This window comes from Simochromis diagramma, unplaced genomic scaffold (genome assembly GCF_900408965.1).
Source record: "Simochromis diagramma unplaced genomic scaffold, fSimDia1.1 OVJJ01000131.1, whole genome shotgun sequence".
Classification (NCBI taxonomy): domain Eukaryota; kingdom Metazoa; phylum Chordata; class Actinopteri; order Cichliformes; family Cichlidae; genus Simochromis; species Simochromis diagramma.
Window position 1 is genome coordinate 4,868,800 of NW_024387200.1, and position 15,751 is coordinate 4,884,550.

Genomic DNA, 15,751 nt, shown 5'->3' on the forward strand with positions numbered 1-15,751 from the left:
ATTTTTGCAGGTAACACAGGAAAAGCACACGTTTTAGTTTTTTAGCTATCCATAACATTTTTCTATTCCAGCTATCATAGAGTGAGAAGAATCATACACCATGGACAGGTTGCAGTGTTAACATAGAGAGACAGACAGCCAGTCACACTTGAATTTACACCTACGTCCAATTTTGAATCACCAGTTAACCTAAACTGCATGTGTTTAGACTGGAAAGAAGTTGGAGTACTCCGAGAGAACCCACACAGGCACAGGGAGAAGACGCAAATTCCACACAGAAACCACACTCTTCGATTCAAACCCAGGACCTTTTTGCTGTGAGGCAACAGTACTAACCACTGCACTGCTGTCCTGCTCCCTCATTTCATTCATTCATTTGGATTCAGAGAAAAGTGTGAAGCAAAAAAAATCAAACTGGGATAGCTAATGGTAAATTTCTGGTCTCTCTTCTTCCAGAGGCATACAAAGACTTCACAGTGGCATTATGCCAACTGTGTAAAATCGATGATTTTTTTCCCAGCTTGCAAGATTAAAAAAAAAGACCATGGGATAGGGTTAATTGCCCACCCTTCTAAAGAGGTAAAATAGTTTGTTTTCAGTCAGTGACACAACATCTTTGGCTTTTGTGAAACCCTATCTCTAGGTGGTCAAATGCACTCTGACCTCTTTATGTCCTCGGTCAATCTAGAGGCGTGATAGCATCAGAATGAAGTCGGTAACCTCCCAAATGTCCTGATTGTCTCACCAAGTTTTAGCAGATCCCCACCCAAACTACTCCCATGCCTGTACTCTGCCTGAAGGCTGATAAACAAACACAGAGAGGAGGGAAAAAAGAAGAGAGAGAAAAAAAAAAAAAAACACCACAAGAAAAAGTTACTGGGTGTTTCTACAAACAACCAGCTGTTGATTAGATTACTATAGTCTCAGTTCACAAGGGACTGAAATGGCAGCTCACCAAGTCTGTGAATGTGTTTATGTTAAACAAAAAGTCAGAAGACAGGAAGTGGCAAAGAAAGACAGAACACAACAGAGAGGTAAAGTTCAGTGAAACTGATAAACGAGAGCGAGAAAGCGTTAGAGTTGACACACACACACAGCATTCTGACTGGAGAGTAATTGCAGTCTGAACTAAGCTGGCTCAGTGACATAGTTGCTGAGAATGCCTTTTTGACACAGGGTCTGTTTCTGTTTCTCCCTCCCTCTGCCTATCTGTCTGCCTGCCTTTCATGTGGCCATTTTAGGAGACATTGAGTCATTCGAGCCCAGCTGACAATATGACAGCAATCAACAGGAACAGCTTTAGTACACTTGACTTCACACCAAGAGAACTTGTCTCACTCACCCTTGCAGAAAGATTATCTCGCTGTCTCACTCGGTCTTTCCCCTTCCTTCCTCTATTTCATCAGGTGTTCTTGAGGGGTGACTCTGTTGTCTCTTCTCTGTGTCCTCTTGTGTATTTCTGTTTCTACTAGATTAGGGTGCCTTATTGGTCTTAACTCCCTGGCTTCTCATCGGTCTTTGCTTCCTTCCGTCTAAATAGGTAATGTCGCAAGAAAGACAAGTAGTTTTTCTGCATGCACTAATTATCTCTCTCCCTATGTATCCTGTTTTCTTTCCGTCTACCTCTCTCCACTCTCAGTCACACATACACAAATGAAAAACCCATCAACAAACTTGCAGCCCCGTTTTCGCACTGGTTCCCTCCCTTGCCTTTTCTCTTCGGAGTCCTCCCTTTTCCCGTTTTTTTCCTCTCATTCGCACACCTCCAAAGTATCTTGAATACAAAAGCGATTTGGCATGCTACAGACCCTTCTCACCTCCCACTTCTCCTCTTCCTCTATGTACTTTCAGGCCCCTCCTTTTAAGCTTTCTAGCCATCCTATCCTCTCTGTTGTGTGTGTGTGCGCTTTTCTTTCTGTTGGTTTCCTCTCAGCTGATAGAGTGAGGCATGCTTTGCTCACTCAGCAGTGAAGGCATACAGGGGAGAGGAAGGGGGGGGGGATGCTTCCAACTGATTGGCTCACCAGAAGGGGGGTCAGCTGTAGTGGCTGAAGCCCTGATTGGCTGGAGGAAAGGATTGCAAAGGGGGAGGAGGTGTGAGTATCCATAAGCCCTCCCACCTGCTGAAGCTTTGAATGTTCTGCAAAAGTAGAGTGCAGGCTTTAAGAACACTTTGCGTAAAGTGTGTATTAAAACACACAACTCATCTCCAAGCATGACGAGTTTTCTTTGTACAGTCAACCACATGTAAAGTTGTGCATGTGTGCTTGAATTGGTTAAAGAATAACAGTTAATAAAAGAAGTTAATGTCTTGGAAAATAAACCTGCTAATAACTATGCAATCACTCCCTCCCCCTTTCTCTGCTTCCCTATTTCTTATAATGCTCCTCTGTGGAACATTAAAAGCAGGCATGAAGCAGAAGGCTTATCTGTGGTGGGACTGATAGAGCAATAAGTGCATGTGAAAAAGTTTATCAGTAGAGGACCAGGAGCAGCGCTCAGCTGTGTGCTTATGAGTGTGTGTGTGACTATTGCAGCATCTGTGAGCTAATAAGGAGCAGGATGTCGATTACCCGAGAACTACTTCAGTTTGGTGTTGTTGAAGTCCACACAGCACAGTGCACTACTGACACAAGCACGCATACAGTGGGTGGAAACTGCACAGAAAGTTGACCACAACATATATCTTCGAGGCTGTCGAGCGAGTGCTTATTCAACACGTATTTAGAACACTTCTTTGTCCAGTGCTCCTGGAGATGCACACTCACACCTCCCTGTCTATGCTTTATTTTTTTTATTTTGGAACACTGGGTTGACTTTTTATCAGATGTACACTGGTTGAGACATGCGAGACCAACATACTGACAGCTACTCGTCACTTTAAATTTCATTCACTTTCTGTCTTTCTCTCCCTCTAGGACTCCTGATCTACAGGAATTCTACCTCCAACTCAGTTTCCATCTGTAACACCCTTCATCTGTTTCCAAAACAAGATGGAATATTTATTCCTGCCAATTTACTGCAGAGTTTCTGTATTGTCTCTGTTTTACAAGAGGGTGGACTGGGCATAAGCTTTGTGGTGTCTCTTTTAACAAATTACTCTAAGGTTATGGCTCCTTAACAAATGATTCATGCTTAAAAAAAAAAATTAAAAAAAAAATCCTTGTACAAAATAAAAATCTGTCACACACATAATTTGATCCTACCTGCCACCAGAATAAATATGTGCATAAACCTGCATACAAAATTAATCTCTACCACTCTCATAGACCATGTACTGACATGTACTTATTCATAGGTGGTTCCTTGGCTGAGTGATAGTATGGTTGCACTTGTTTTTTTGGTTTGTTTGTTTTTGGCTTTTTGAGTGTGTGAACAGTAAAAGTTAGCAGAGAGGTGGCTTGAAAAACAAGACACGTCTTCAGCCACATAGCTCCAAATATAGAGATGTGGGGATAGGGGTGAGAGCGGAGGAGCGGAGGGGGGTAGACAGGGGAGGAGGAAGCAAAAGAAACAGATCAAGACAAACTGACAACTGAAGACTGAAATGAGATTCATGTGATTCGTCCGCTGCTTTTCACAGAAAAGCTGGTAAAGAAATCTAGTAATGGGATTTTATGTTCCTACTGTTTAAGATTCTCCGTTTCAACGCAAACAAACGAAGACAACTACACCCTGCTGTCCCTTTAAGAGTGAACGTTGCTTTCCATATTTGGCGACAAAGGGGTGTGTCTTCCCTCTGAACACCTTCCCCCATTCAATGGCATTGAGTGGAGCAAAAGAAAACGATGCATTGAAAACACACACTCACATTCCAACAAAAACTCACACTGATGCAATTTTGACTTGAGCGCATGGCAGTGTTTGTTTTGATGTCTACATGGCAGCGTAGGGGGCTGGACTTTCAGCCTTGATAAGAGAAATGCTGCTTGACACAAGTCTTGTTTTTGTAGGCCCCTCAAAGTGACACCAGCTGTGTTTATTCCATTTTCTGGATTAAATGGGTTTCTATGGGTTACATGGCTTGTAATATAGTCTCAGGAACAACATTTACAATGCATATCACCTGCATTAAAAAAACAAACAAACGACGCGTAAAAATAAATAATCTGTGTTTCTAAACCAAAATATCTAAAACAAGCTCCTTAACTCTCTCACTCAAACTGGGAGTGAATAAAAGGAAGGATTAATGAGGGGAGGTGGAGGAACAAAAAGTGTGCACGTGTGAAGAGAAGAGCATGGTGCCTGTTTAAAGACGCACAGACTCCTTCCTGTTTTGATGTCCATGTCTGCGTGTGGAAGTAAAGCCGTTAAGAAGCATAAAGCTAAAAAAAATATGTACAAATAATATTTGCAAGGGTATTACAAACACCGGTGCATGTTGATGACTCACTTCTTTAAATACACTCAAACTTTATGATGCAATGCCTCTGACTTGACTGTAACAATTACATGAATATGTCTGCCAGTAAAGGGTAGACTAAGGTACATATACAGTGGGGCAAAAAAGTATTTAGTCAGCCACCGATTGTGCAAGTTCCCCCACTTAAAATGATGACAGAGGTCAGTAATTTGCACCAGAGGTACACTTCAACTGTGAGAGACAGAATGTGAAAAAAAAAAAAAATCCATGAATCCACATGGTAGGATTTGTAAAGAATTTATTCGTAAATTAGGGTGGAAAATAAGTATTTGGTCAATAACAAAAATACAACTCAATACTTTGTAACATAACCTTTGTTGGCAATAACAGAGGTCAAACGTCTACTATAGGTCTTTACCAGGTTTGCACACACAGTAGCTGGTATTTTGGCCCATTCCTCCATGCAGATCTTCTCGAGAGCAGTGATGACCCCCATGCTTCACAGTAGGTATGGTGTTCTTGGGATGCAACTCAGTATTCTTCTTCCTCCAAACACGACGAGTTGAGTTTATACCAAAAAGTTCTACTTTGGTTTCATCTGACCACATGACATTCTCCCAATCCTCTGCTGTATCATCCATGTGCTCTCTGGCAAACTTCAGACGGGCCTGGACATGCACTGGCTTCAGCAGCGGAACACGTCTGGCACTGCGGGATTTGATTCCCTGCCGTTGTAGTGTGTTACTGATGGTGACCTTTGTTACTTTGGTCCCAGCTCTCTGCAGGTCATTCACCAGATCCCCCCGTGTGGTTCTGGGATCTTTGCTCACCGTTCTCATGATCATTTTGACCGTACGGGATGAGATCTTGCGTGGAGCCCCAGATCGAGGGAGATTATCAGTGGTCTTGTATGTCTTCCATTTTCTGATGATTGCTCCCACAGTTGATTTTTTCACACCAAGCTGCTTGCCTATTGTAGATTCACTCTTCCCAGTCTGGTGCAGGTCTACAATACTTTTCCTGGTGTCCTTCGAAAGCTCTTTGGTCTTGGCCATGGCGGAGTTTGGAGTCTGACTGTTTGAGGCTGTGGACAGGTGTCTTTTATACAGATGATGAGTTCAAACAGGTGCCATTCATACAGGTAACGAGTGGGGGACAGAAAAGCTTCTTACAGAAGACATTACAGGTCTGTGAGAGCCAGAGATTTTCCTTGTTTGAGGTGACCAAATACTTATTTTCCATCCTGATTTACGAATAAATTCTTTACAAATCCTACCATGTGAATTCATGGATTTTTTTTTCACATTCTGTCTCTCACAGTTGAAGTGTACCTCTGGTGCAAATTACTGACCTCTGTCATCATTTTAAGTGGGGGAACTTGCACAATCGGTGGCTGACTAAATACTTTTTTGCCCCACTGTATTGCAGGGTGGCTGATAATTACTATCACACTTTTTGTCCTCTGGTGAAATGTGAAGGTACATTTAAAGCAATTTCAAACTTTTTTTTTTTTTAATACAACCTCCTTTTTTTTAGTGCTGCAAAACTTCAGCTGTAAAATGTAATTCTTTAAAAGCAAAACTAATGACCTAATTGGTATGTAGATGAATTTAGTTCTGCTTTCATATTATGAAGTAGACCCTACGATGACACAACAGAGAAAACCCTAGCAATCATATGTCCTCCTATGAGCAAGCGCTTTGGCGTCAGTGGGAAGGAAAAACCCTTCACTTTTAACAGGAAGAAACCTCCAGTAAAGCCAGGTTTAGGGAGGGGCGGCCATCTGCCGTCACCAGTTGGAGTAAGGGTAGGAAGACAGGATGATTAAATGCAGAGAGGTTTATAAATACATAGTGACAATAAGAGGTTTCCTATTTTCAAACATTTCGGCTCTTATTTCAACCAGCACTTTTGAAGCAGGTCTTTACCTGCCTGATTGAGTGCTATAATTCCACAGCAGACTTTACCACAGATAGAAAGTTCAGGTACAGGTGCTTTCTCTGTTTGTAGGGTAATCAATTGACTTTATGCAAATAGATCTAGCAAATAAGCTAGATCTATATGACCAATTAAACACAATGGTTCGATTATACAGCTCCATAGTGTAATGACCTTATAATAGCTGGATCAACAGAATTACAGATATGATGTCAAACAATTGTTATGGTCAAAAAGTAAACATGACAATAAAGGAGGACGGAAGCAACAGGATTAAAAAAACAAAACAAAAACCGCAGATGTGTACAGGGGCAGTCTGTTTACTCAAGTCACGTAATGTCATGTAAAAGTCAGGCCAGAGTAGTAGAGAGTAGAGAACCCACAATGAGTAAGAGCTTATTGATGAATGCAGGGAAGATGCAACATGTCTTTTAATGCCAGTGGGTCAAAAACTTGAGAAGCTTATTAACGCTTTAGGATATTTCACAAAATACACACGTTTATCTGCCCAAGTAGTTTTAAAACATTGACATTAAACACAGCTATACTGTATGTTGATCATTCTTATTAAATGATCTTTCTACACATCAGTGGACTAATGAGACTGGGCACTTCTACAAGGTGTGCACTTTTTACATTCAAAATAACTGAACTGAAATGCAGAGCATGTAGAAAAAAAAATGTAAGTTTCCCAAATTAAATAAATAAACTATAAATTAAAAAAAAAAAAAAAGATTATTTATTTATTTATTTCATTTTAACCCATTCTGGACTCTTATACATCATTCCTGAAATAACATTAGTTCACTTTGTTGGTTTGTTTGGCATTTTAAAACCAATTTCCTGTGTATCAATCGTACCGCATTTCAGAACTCTGATTATATCACTGTGAGATAATGTAAAACGTATGAAAGGAAAGAAATCGAGTGGATGGGGAAAATATGATGGGGAGGAGTGTGGCACCCTGAGTCTTGGTGACAGGCTAGGCCAGCTCAGAGGATGGAATGTTCCAGAGAAATATGTTGCCTATTCACACAGGACAGGAAATGTGTGTGTGTGACTGTGTGTTTCTGTCTCCTCCTCCTTCTCCTAGCCTTCGGGTACTTTTTTCCTGTCCATCTTCTTTCAGTATGAACCAATTCTTTTTTTGCCTTTCATGCTTAGGAAATTCACATAGCATGGTGGTGTTGCACCATTCTGACTGGTAGAGGCTGAATGTAGTACCATCTGGGCAGTGAAGGGGGGGGGGGGGGGGGGGGAGACACACAAATACCATGTAGTTCATCCAACAATCATACTGTCACTATTTAACCAGTTAATCCGACAGATAACTGGTTACTAACCACAGCGGATGGCTGAGAAGATTACGATGGCACTTAGAGGTCATTGACACCCACCTTTTCCAGGAAGTGTGCAATCAACAGCAGAATGAAAGGAAAACACAAGCAGCAAAGCACACAAACTTAGAGAAAAAGGTTGAATTCAGTCGCATAACAGCATGTTGGTAGACACACATTCATAGGACGTCTCATCAACTTAAATGTTGGTGATGTTTCAGTGTAAAGTAGACAGTGACGTCTGACTAGGGTTAATCCTGAGATCCATTTAACACACATCCACACACGCATTTGCGGTTATTAAGCAGAACTTAATAATGAGAAGCTTTGGCAATATAACTGTTGCTCTCTGTTTTAGGCTACACCCACTTTAAGATACTTTCATTAAAAATAAACATGATCTGGTTCCAGAAATGTATTTTAGCATAATAAAGTCAGTGGAGAGAGATCAAAAATAATCTCTCTACACTGACACACTTGTAAATCCATTTTACATTCACTATTTGCGTACATCGGGTCTGTGGTGTTATAAATAGCAAGCAGCAAATTTATTTTTTGTAAAAATGCAATATGTAGGTAGAGCAGAAATGAGGAGAACTATGAGCAATATTTTTTTTCCCCATCAGGCCAATAAACAAACTCCAACTCAAATTATAAAGCAGTCAGGGCAGTGGAAATAATATTGTGAATATTATGCCACAAAGTAAAAATATGGGGACATATTAGAGTTGTATCAGGACCATTATCCATTGCCAAAGAAAACCAGGCAGTGGGAGTGGTGTGTCTATAGAAAACTGACCAAACATACAGGACAGGCACCCTGATGGCTGAGTAAGTCACAAGCTGCGTCGGTGTGACTCCTGGCTCAAGTTTACTGCACGTCATTCCTCTGCTCTCTCCTTTGCTATAATTCCTGTGTCCACTTCAGCCTAATTGGTGCCTGCTTGTCCTGCATGTTGCATCAGGCTATACACAGAAGGGATTCTGCTCAGAACTACTATCAATGCAGTATGGAGAAAACAAAAAAGCTTTTTCCCTTGCTCTGGTGAGACATGCAAGGTGAGCCAGTAATACACACATACAGACAGAACATTTGTTTCATGGCATACCAACACAACCAAACCATTAGTACGCAAAGTCAGAGATAATCACTTATAGGCCTATTTTAGAAATACAAACAACACAAAGTGCTACAATGCTCTCAAGGCTGTAGGAAATACACTGTTGTGGATATTTGTTTAATGTTGGCAGATCTAAGACTTGGTAGGTGATGTACAATAAACTGTTTAAATTAAACCCTACATACTTCCAATTACACTATACAGGTATACTGCAAACATCAGCTCTGCGTCGCTGCCTTGGAGTCATTTTTTTCCATTTAGTGTAAAATTTCATGCAAGTCAGGAGTGTCCTACATACCCAGAAACCACAAGACAGATGGGAATATGTACTATGCACACATGGAGGGCTTTGATGCTACACTTGTTCCCCTGAGTAATGGCAACACAGTAAGAACAAAATGGAAAGCTCATAAGTGACCGATATCATGCACAGGATTACACGTCTTCTTTCCAAGACTAACTCACAAGACTACATTAATACAATGCGTTTATATGTTTTGTTCAAGGAGACTTATTTATAAATGCTAAATGATAACTCCTTGGCCACTTCTTTAGATATATCTGTTCAGCTACTTGTAAATGTAAATATCTTATAAGCATATTTTATGGCAGTTGGGCATGAAGACCTGGTCAAGATGACCTGTTGAAGTTGAAACAGAGCAACAGAAAGGGAAAGGAAGGTGACTTAAGTGACTCGTAATATGGTGATGCTGTTTGTGCCAGACAGGCTGTTCTGGTATTTCAGATTTTCAAGCACAGTCACATCTACGGTTTACAAAGAATGATGAAAAAGAGAGAATATCTAGTGACTAGCAGTGGGTACAAATTTGTTGTTCATGTCAGAGGAGAATGGCCAGATTGCTTCAAGGTAATAGGGCAACAATAACTCAAATAAAAATCAGTATACACAGAAGAGTATCGCTGAATGCACAACAGATCAAACCTTGGAGCAGGTGAGCTGCAGCAGCAACAAAATCCATTGTTCTCCTTCAGACCCTCATGAGGCTCAGCAGTGGCTGCAGATGACAGGATAGTATCCCATCCTGATTCAATCAGTTCTTTTGTATTGCCTCACCTCCTGTTTCACGGGATACTGGGGATGGAGCCACCAGCTCAAAACGATACCGCACAGGACCAGCTCAGCTAGACTGCTTTAGATGATTAATCTGTTTCACTGGTGCCTTGCAGCTTTCTTTTTCACTTATGTGGAGGAACATCCATTTAAATCCTCATAATATTTGGGTCAAAGATCAAGATAAGTTTGACACTTTGAGACATATACAACAATGAGAAAGATTTTCCTGCAATGAAAGCTCTTTTGATTCCAATAGCTCATTCCACCACCTTGGACCAAGAACAGAAGAGGGTGAAGAAGAGGGTAAAACTCAGAAGAGAACATAAGCTTTGTGGTAACAAGGAGCAGTTTTCCTTGCTTCCCTTTAAGTTAACATTAGAGTTTTAAACTAGATATAGGCAGAAACAGAATGCCTTTGTAAAGAACAAAGAAGTGCTATGGAGAAACGTGGGAGGTTTAACAGCAAAAAGGCAACAGTTTACTAGATTAGTTATGAAAGCCTGATGACACTTAAGCAACCTCCATTGCAAGGAGGGAGGCAAATACATCAACAGGAGTGGCCTGCCACACCAATATTTGCAGAGCTTAACAATCTATCAATACCACGGTCATTCCTAGGTCATTTATCAAACTTGGCAACACAACTGTGTTGTCAATGGTCTTGAAAAGGTCTAGGTTAGGAGATATTTTCTCCGAAGGAACAAAAGTTTGAACTTGTCTTGGTTGAGCCTCTGTAAAGCAAGCAAGCAGCAATGTGGGACGGACAGCTTAGAGTAATTTACAAATGCTTCAAGTACTTTAGATGATGCAATACCATCATGGAAGCTTGTGACTTTATCCAAATTCAATCTGCACTCAGTGTCATAAAAACTATGTTCGGTGGCAAGAAAAACAAAGTGTTCTGTAACAGATGGGTAAGGCCTAAGCACTGATCTCAACATCATGGAGTTCGTTTGAGTTTACCCTAAGCCAAAAAACGCAACTGTGTAATTCTCCAACATGTGTCGAAAAACCTACTGAGTATCTTCAATTCCTATTATTGCTTAACACACTTTTTGTGAAGTTAATTGGCAACTATTTAAGGTAGTTTTAAAATGCATCAGATTATACTGACTTCTAAGTACAATTTCCTATTGACAATCATTATGTTTCTTCTAGAGCTGTACATACTGCAACAATAATTTTTGGTTTGTCTATTTGCATAGTTATTTAGAATGCCCATATAAAGCCTATATAACACACATATACACAGAATTGGAGACACGTCTGTCATTTATAAAAGATGTTACATACTTAACTTAGAGCAGACACCAAAGCAGCTTAGTATAACAAAAATATATGTATTTGAGATCATTTATTTATTTTTTAAAATACTGATCACCAGCAGTTATTTCACCCATAGTTACTTGAAGTTGTGGAATGTAATTCACTTTGCTCTACCGTGTCACTGCAAACTGCTTCCACTCTAGATGAAACCTTAGATGTGTCATTCAAGCCACTCCAGCATAATACGCAGTATCTTCCCTTTACAAGAGCAATCAAAAGTAAAATCTTAGATTGACAAGAAGGCAAACTGGAACATGTGAACACTTTTAGGCTGTTTGAGCAACATTTAATATACACTTGACCTGTTTATAATTCCTGAGTCTTCATAATTGCAAAGCTGTCACAGTTCTGACTATCCGTGACCACCACTGTAACATTGCTAACTTATTCCAAAGATCACAGAATTCTTTGGCATTTTCTTCAATAACCTCCACATTGATTATTCTGAAAACTACAGTAATAGAAACACAGGGACACTGTATGATTGCAAGAGAACTAACCACTTCCTCTTACTGGTAGACTGTTAGGAGGACTGTGTGACCTTTAATGGTAAGATTGAAAATAAGTTTGGTTAATGTGTTTACCAAGCCCTTTTTACACATGCTCTCTGGACAAAGTCAGGTAAGGATATTTCCAAAGCTGGGGCAAAGGCGTGTTTCTCTACTCTGTTGCATTAATTCTTCTTTTTACAACACTTTGTAAGTGTTTGGGAAATGAGGAGCCCAGCTGCTGTACATTTAAAAACAAAAATGTTTCCTCATTCTGAGTGAGGTTGTACATCATCTTTATGCAATACTGAAGGCCTTCCCTGAAAGAGATATATGGATGGCATTAATGGTACCGTCATAGATGTGCAACTTACCCAGGCTATATGCACTAATTGATTCATACGCTGTTACAGAATCTGGCTTTTGAACTGTGGCCTCTCCTATTTAGCCCTGGGAAAAATAATGACCAATTTAAAAAAAAAAAAAAAAAAAAAAAAAAAAAAAAAAAGAATACTTTGGTTATTAAAATCACAGGATAGTTTTAAACTTTGGTCCGTTCTTTATAAATGAAGTCAGTCCCAGAGACGATCTTATTTATTTTATTTTTTCACATTTTTTTTTTTTATTGTTCTTTGTCTTGACATTGTCCTGTGTTTTATTCTATTGTTAAGTGTTCTTGGGTGTCTTAAAAGACGCTTTTAAATAAAATGTATTATTATTATTGTTTTCTTTTGCGTGGTAGAATTTTGACTTCAGATTTACTGACACATATGGAAAAGAAATAGTAAAAACTTATATGATTTACTCATGAAAGTGGCCGCTTTCTCATTACTTTCATATATTGTTTTAGTAAGTATCCAAAACATACAAGTTTCATTTATATAATTTTTCAAGGGATCTTATATCTGTTTTCAGTGTTGTATGCTTTTCATACAAGTTTCACACAAGACAGATACAAACTTTATAAGATTTATATATATGTTTTCCATATGGGGATGAATCATGTTTAGTTATACTGATAGTGGTTGTCAGAAGTATTCCCAAGCCTATGCAGTCATTTCCAGAGTCATATGCGCCACCAGTGCAGTGCTACCTGACGACCTGAGATCACAGAGATTTCATCCTTGAGTTTGATCTTGTCCATTGCATATAGATTTTTTTTAATTATCAAGTAGAATCCCAAAGTGACATTGAAGAAAAGAAAACTCTATTCAGAAGACCCAACAGTGGTAGTCTCCCTGCATTTTAAAATGAGAAACACTATTCCTGTCAGCTGGTCACTGCTTTCTGTGGTTTAGTACCACAAGTCACATCAAATTCTTGTGCATACTTATTATCTAAATTTATTTGTTGCATTCCTCTTTTCTTAAAGCTAACAATTTATGCCTAGTATTTTTTTGTTTATTGTTATTCAATAAACATAATTTAGCTCCCATAAGGATAGAGCACAGTCGTGCTTGGGCACACTCAGTCACACATACACACTAGAGATCAATATAGCCCCAGAGTAGTGCTGAGTACTCGATCTAACCCACACAATCATCTGTAATCTCTGGCATCAAATCCTGCCGAGATACACTGGAGAGCTGACAACAAGCCTTCATCAACAAGCCTTCATCTGCTCAACGCATTTAATAGCCACCCCCACTTTTTACACAGACAATCAAATTGCTGCCAGGTAGAAATGCTAAAGAACAATCGTGATCAAAGACGAAAACCACCATAAGACAAATGATACAAAAGTTATTTTTGATTTGCTCAAAGATAGAGTGTAAAGTATGTAATGTTGTTTTTGTGGACTTTATTTTATTCTCTTCCGACAGAACCATTCATTCCCTTAGCCTAAATAGATACGGGTGGCCCTCCAAACTACCATTGAAAAACAGACTGTTACTCATGATCCTACTTCTGCTTAACTCAATGTTCTTGCCTGCTTAGTATGCACAGAAGCATGCAATTTGATTTCATTTAATTTGGCTGAATGTGTTGGTTGTTAAATATTTTGAAGCAGAAAAAAACCCCAACAACACGACGGGGGCTTTCCTCTGGCTATTTTCTTTTCATGCAAGGAGGTTGATACACTTATCCATTCTTGTATTTGATCACTCCCTCTCTTCCTTTTCTTTGAATGTGAGAGGATTATCCAAGTTTCTCTATCTCACCTGAATAGACTGAATTCATTTTGTGGGTTTTTTTTTTTTTTTTTTATAAATTGTCCTTGTGTACCTAAGCATGAGGGAACTTAAGTAAAAGGTGTTTGAGCGTGGGACAAGCCCAGACCCAGGCCTGCTGAACAACATGCATCTTGCCTTCGGGGCTGGATACAGCAAAGATCTACATGACGTCACACTCAGCTGAGGACAAAAGCCCACTGCTTTCTCCCAGACAGAATAGTGGGGGGTGGCTGTCAGAGCAATGCATGGACAAGCAAGAGAAGAAGAATAATGAGCCGCAGCTGTATTTGGTGCTGCAGTGTGTGCTGCATGTGTGTGCAAAAATCTGTAGTTTCCATACATGTAAGACAGCTGCTGTTTTCCCATATGCACGTGTTCTTTATAGATGATGCAGTGTGCGACTGCACACACATGCCTAATGTGTATGTCATTGCCTTCATGCTCTGCTTGTCAGGACAATGAGAGATGGTGCACTGCAGCTAGCATATTAACAGTGCAATATAGGACTCATTGATTTTTTACATTTATATATTTATTTATTTATTTGCATATGCATGTGACAAAGGTTCTGTGCCATCATCAATACTCTTCAATGCATGATGCAATGCAACTCCCAAGTGCAATCCAAGGGAACAATACACCGACTGCAATCAGTTATATGCCCTCTTCTATTAGCTGTACAATGTTCATCATCACTCCACCCGCTGAGCTACAGTCACAATCTCACAGATATACCGCTGCTGGTTGATCCTTCTTGCCTGGCCCATATATGCACAATCCCAGGAGCACAGTGTGCAGTTACAATAATTTAAAAAAAATAAAAACCGTTTTATCTCATAATCATTTTAATGCCACGCACACTATTAATTTTGATTTATGCATTGGGATTTCACTGGGAAATTCTAGCACTTTGTCCCCAACCAATGCAGACTGTGCACACATAAAGAAAGTGTGAGGAAGGCAGACAAAGCAGGGGAACGCCCCCTACATCATGCAAGCTACTGTCAGGTCATCAGCTGGCTCAGGCTGGATTTCGCTCATTCTTCTGCTAGACTCACAATTATGATAAGGAATCTCTATGCATGATCACAATGCAAAGGATATAACTTAACCCATTTCAACACACCCCTACCTTTAAAGTACACACAATGCAGAAGATTAAAGGGAAGGCAACCAGCCACATTTCAAGATTTCGAAGTCTACTCACCTCACGAAAAATATAGACTCAGATCATCAAACACAGCCAGGCAGTCTGAAGTGACGTCCGTGTAGTCTGGGAGTTTGGCCTTTCTACTGTCTGTCTGCCGTGTTGACTGCTGCGTTGTCGGTTTCTAGGTAGCTGATGTTATGGGCCGAAAATCGACTTCGAAGCTAAAAGACGTTAGCAACATTAACCGTATATCAAATAGGTAAAATATTCGGACAGTCTTGAACTCGTCCTCTCACTCTATAGTCCAAATAGTTTGTTAGCTAACAAAGCTAACTCCCTTCCTCTCTGTGCCAGTCTTTTTCGTGCACTCCCAGCTGTTTTCGTTGTTTCAGCCTTTGCCTTAAATTCCTCCTCTGTCCCTTTAAGTAACAGGATTTCCGGGGTTTGCGTGTAAAAATACCAAAGGCGGGGCTTATTCACCAGCTGAGCGCCTGCCATTTAAGCGATTCGCCGCTTGGATTTCCCTTAACCAATCATCACTTGTAGTTTTTTAAACTATGCAGATTTATTCAAACATACTGTTCTCTGATTGGCCTAAGGATTACCCCAAGAGCCGCCCAGTACACGTGCATTTTCTTCCCTCCTAGTCTTCAGTGCCAAGGATAGCTTTTTGTGCTGGAGCTCCGACAGTTGTTTTATCCATTAGTGTTTAAAATAATACATGACACGAAATTAAAATTAAAAAAATAAGACTTTAATAATTACTGTCACGGATGCGT

The 15,751-nt window shown here is 39.9% G+C and overlaps 1 protein-coding gene across 2 annotated transcripts in view; it reads right to left on the reverse strand.

Annotated features, from left to right (window-relative positions):
- LOC120745664 (protein FAM214B) overlaps positions 1-15,441 on the reverse strand; it is a 28,810-nt gene extending 13,369 nt beyond the window's left edge. Inside the window, exon 1 of one of the 2 annotated variants that reach the window (XM_040050716.1) lies at positions 15,030-15,441. The gene's annotated coding sequence lies outside the window, so the exon portion shown is untranslated. Of the gene's footprint in view, positions 1-1,342; positions 3,103-15,029 lie in introns of those variants that run through there. The other variant, XM_040050717.1, reaches the window with a different exon arrangement.
- Between the last annotated feature and the right edge of the window lie 310 nt (positions 15,442-15,751).